The following is a 4,914-nucleotide window of genomic DNA, read 5'->3' as shown; positions in this document are numbered from 1 at the left end:
TACATAAAACTTCAACGCGCTCTAAAAAAGGTGAGATATTTAGAATAATCCTTCAAACATTTTCGTCTATTACTAGAGGACGATGCCACCTTTTTTTTTTTACTCACTTTGAAGAGCGCAGTCCTATGGGATGCGAATCATTCTGCAAAAAAAGAAGAAGGGGAACACTTGGAACACGTCTTTTGGATTTCAAGTTAAGAAAAACTGTACTTCAAAACTATTTAATTTTAGGCTAAAAGGGATTTACTAGGCTCAGCTCTAACCCTGGGTTGGTTGGAGGAAGTATTACTCCTCCTCATTTTTTTCCTCTCCCTGACTAATTCGCGCAACACTGCACTGAACTGAACGCCTGGAACATGCTAGAACTGGCTTAAGAATTTAGACGGTGAGAGGGAAGTACCATAACCTGTGGCGTTTTGTACAATTCAGTGAACGCGAGAAGCATTAAACTGCGGGTCTCAAGGAGAAAATGGCTCTTCTCATTCTCCTCAGTTTCATTGGAACTCCGTTCAGAATATATTGTCCGATTGATTTCAGTGTTAAATTTCAGTTATTTACATAACTCCTACCTGCGTTGTATCGGCAGCCTTAAAACCGTATTTAGAAAGCAATTCGCGCGACAGCGCGTCATCTCTTGTGTGTTTGATAACAAACCAGTCAGCCAGACCATCCCCCGGATTTTCCATACCAGACCGCTGTAACTGCTGACCCCGAAACCTTTGGTAACCTGGGTTTTGCGCGTGTCGTTCAAGTGATACAGACAGGCGGTCTCTGTTTGTTCTTTCAAAGCCAAAAACAAAGAAAAAGAAAGAAAGTCAAATTCGAGAATGACATGACACTGTTCTCTCTTGACGCTGGCGACTCGGGAAAAAATAGTCGACAACTTCTCCTCTAAGACCTTCTGAATAAAGCTGATTGACTACTTATACCCTTCAAAATTTGTTTCACAATAAACAGCTGAAGAATTTAGAAGTTGATTTTTTCAAATTTCGTTAAAGAAATATGCCTTTCTTTTTATGAAAAGGAAGAGAGAGCTAAGGAGGGTGCCATCACCTGCCCATACCCATTTTGACGCCAGTCTTCCCATCACTAAGTCTCGTTTCCGGACAAAATTCTTTAGACTTGTGCTAACTGCGCTTGAGTACTTCTTTCACCCTTTAAATGCTCAAGGAAATTTTGTTGAGAAATCTCGTAATTTTACAATCCCAAAACAAGAATTGGTGGTGTACGTAATTTGGTGTCTGACGTATTGTAAACACACAAGGGCCATAGCTGTTTGCTTCGGCTTCCTTCTCTTCGCACTGGAACAGTTTCACTTTAGGTCACTTTGCAGGAGTATTACATCCTGTTGTTTAAGACATTCTTTTTGTCATTTCACTAAACAAGTACCTTGATGACTAACATAAGAATAAAAACTCCGTCTTGCTTTAAAGATAGGGGGGTATTTAAAAAATTTGTCTCTTAATTACGGCTGTTGAGACCGAATACTAAATATTAAGCATTTTTAGCCATGCATCGCTTATATTGCAGTGTGTGAAAAAAAAAAATGCAAAAAAACCTCCTCAAAAATGTGTGAAGACAGCATTTCGGTTCTGTATCTTTCGAGCAATTTAAGGTACTACAGCTCTCATTGCCCAGATTGGTCTCTCAGTTTCCGCGGTCAGGGGAAAGCGCCCTGCACGGTTGACTTACCGGCAAATTCCACATTTTTCACAATGATACGGTTTCTTGTCCACACTGGTAAAATGTTTACAGATGGCACAGATACAAGCAGACATGTTTTCTTTACACTTAAGAAACTTGCCACTGACTTCGCCAATCTGAGAAAATAACAGGCACGAAAAATAATACAAATTGGGAGAGTGGAAGACTAGCCCTGGATAGTAGAATGATGGGCGGTTATCGGTTTCGGTCGAGTCTTAACGAAGAAAAATGTCTACCTGCGACTGACGGAGTTTCTCGCCGCACGTCGAACGCGAGGAAAAGAACTTCTGTTACCTAGGGTAATGAATCTTTTTTTGCCTCTTTATTTCTCTTAACATTCCTACTTGAAACATTCTTAAGATGTGAAATGATGGCTAAAAGCTCTGGAACTAGGAAGATCGACGGCTCCCCCTCCCCCTTTTGCGCCTGCCACGCAGGCTAGCTTGTGAGCTCGATACTGTAGCTAAAATACTGCAAAATTACATCGCGAGTTATCGCGGGCTAGATCTGAAAATCAGCTGTACAAGTACATATGAACATCTTTACTTGCAAACTAAACTGCAATAGTGCATTCGCGTGGATGGCTGAATTCAAAACGGATACACCACCCCAAATTCGTTTTGACGAAAACATTACAGTCTGCGTACTATGCGGTTTTCTGCCTATCTGTCTATTCGAGTAGATGAGGCCCTAGACAAATAAAGCAAACATCTTTATTACTGATGTTGAAACCCGACTTCGCTTTACAGAAAGGCGCCAATCAGTACAGACGCGTTTCTTCGTATTGCGGAAACTATCGTTACTTACTGTAGGTATTGTGTTGTGATTTGGGTAACGGTCTACGTTCAGTTTCGGAACTGCAAGCAGGAAACTGACCGCATTGACCCAAACGAACGGTAAACGTGTAAGCTTTGTTTGAACTGTAATTAAAGAATTTATCACCGGCGTTCTGAAAGGATTAAAACCGTAGTGTTGTTTAGACGATTTTTTCAGCATCCGTTAAGCTTATATTCAAGGAAATGTAACAAAAAACGCCAAAGTAGTTTGTGAATTGAAAGTTTCCTTTGAATTGTTATTTATTGCTGTTTAAAGCCAATTCTGTCCTTAAGTCATTACTTGTTAGTGTCACGAATTTTGACGAATTTTGCAGCAATAATCAACTAAAGTTGGCCCAACTTTTTCAAGTTTTTACCAACTCCATCCCTGTCATCCTTTGCTATGTACACAGGAAACAGTTTAATGCCTATATAAAAAAATAAACTCGTTTTGTTAATCATTAACCGAGATTCACCGATCGAAAATTTTAACCGACAACCGACAAAGTATTTATTCACTCTTTGCCTTTAATTTTGCAAGGTTTCACAGAATGTAACTGAGTACGTGACCAAATACGCTGAGGCTCAAATATAAAAGTAGTAAATACGTTTCTTCTATGACGTCATTGAGTATCCAGAAATTGATATGGCCCGGACTGTTGTGATTTTAAAATATTTATTGATGAATCAGCATAAGCACTCAAGGTAGAAACATTGCACTTAATAACCACATACGGACTGAAATTTTGTTGTTTGTTCTTGAAGATCAGAAGCTAATAAATACTGATATTACATGATATAGATACATACACACACACCTAACTTTAAAAGCTGTGATTAGAGCATCAGACAAACACAAACTATGTGAATGTTTCAATATACAAACTAAATCAGTAAAAATTTGAAACCTTCGCAATTAATATAACGTGAAACATCAAGAGTCATCTCCTGGCGACGATAGACAGCGGAGTGGTAGATAGGTTGGTCTATATAAAGGGTCTATACTCTATAGGGACGGGAAATCTCGCCGATGCACTAAAAAGGGCGTCTTTAGCTGAGATAAACGTAAAATTTCGTGGAAGTACCGACTGCAAGGCCCGCGGGCAATAAGGTAGCTTGCATGCGTCTGATTTACCTTTTTGAACTCAAAACCTTTTACAACATCATCGACTCATGTTCCATTGATACGACTCAATGATTTTGCGGGAAGCTTCTCAGTATTCCTTTTCCGAGTCTTCAGTTTTAGAGCCGTTTTATACTTACCCGATCACAAAGCATATACCTCGACTGTCTACAGGCCCCACGGCAGCATTTCATCCTTGGGTATCATACTAAAGAAACTGGCCGCTGGTTTTGCAAACGTCTGTACCGGTCAGAGAATGATTTGCAATGTCGAGAAAATGGGAAGCTTTTATTTATATATAGCACTTAGCTGAATTGAAGCGTGAAAAGTGGTGAAGTGCAAAACGTGTTGGCCTTGTTGGAATGCAAACTCGTCCCCATAGCTTTTCCCTCCCATTTTTATCACAATCAACCCACGCATTTAAGAAAGCATTAGATACACATGTACAACCAGCCAAAAATACTCTTTAATACCTTGATTAATATAGGCAATAAAAAACGAACTAAGTCATTAAATTATTAACTGTCATTGAATTAATAAATTTATATCAGTTTGTCAACTTGTTCACCATGGAGACTAGTTACAAAATGTTATACCCGTTTATTACGATGATCACACATGTACGGACGGAATCTATAAAATCCATTTATTAAGTTTGCACGCATTTATAGACATTTAGCCTTACCATTAAATGGAAAAAGACCGTTTTACGAAATGAACTCGGTTTGCAATAGTCCCATTTTTATTTTAATCAACCCACGCATTCAAGAAAGCATTAGATACACACGTATAATCAGCTAAAAATACTCTTTGATATTTTGATTAACATGTAAAGTCAAGTGAGCTGCTTACAAAGACAGGACGGACGTGTGTTCAGTGCTCCGTAAAGTTTTTCTTCCTTCTTAAATCGTTTGTTTAATTATTCTTTTGGCTTTCGTTTATATGTTTCGTTTATATGTCTCGTGTTATCTTATACTATACCTGAGTCTATTGCTAACATAAAAAGAGAGTCAGAACAACCGATTCAAATCTCAAGTTATTTAATAAATTAGGTTAGCCTCTCTTCGTAATCGTTAGGTACTTGCCTTGTTTTATGTTAGTTTATTGTATCGTAGTGTCTTCACTGTTATTAGTCCATCTATAGATAATCCTTGTACTTGTAACAGGTCTTCAGCTCCCCCCGCCTCGATTAGTTCATAAGCTATTTGCGGGTGGGAAAGTAATGTAATTAGTTATATAACAAGATAAAACATACTTTGACTGTCTACAGAT

At 38.5% G+C, this 4,914-nt stretch overlaps 1 long non-coding RNA gene across 1 annotated transcript; it reads right to left on the bottom strand.

Moving 5' to 3' along the window:
- Positions 1 to 575: 575 nt before the first annotated feature.
- On the bottom strand, positions 576 to 3,918 carry LOC140934610 (uncharacterized). The gene is made up of 3 exons (XR_012165115.1): positions 3,783 to 3,918; positions 1,693 to 1,820; positions 576 to 780 (listed from the first exon to the last, which is right to left on the bottom strand). It is a non-coding gene; the product is annotated as an uncharacterized lncRNA (long non-coding RNA).
- Positions 3,919 to 4,914: the final 996 nt, after the last annotated feature.

Source organism: Porites lutea, chromosome 1 (assembly GCF_958299795.1).
Source record: "Porites lutea chromosome 1, jaPorLute2.1, whole genome shotgun sequence".
In the NCBI taxonomy this organism is placed as follows: Eukaryota; Metazoa; Cnidaria; class Anthozoa; order Scleractinia; family Poritidae; genus Porites; species Porites lutea.
Note: the sequence above shows the minus strand (reverse complement) of the source record. Positions and strands in the feature narration are given on the sequence as shown.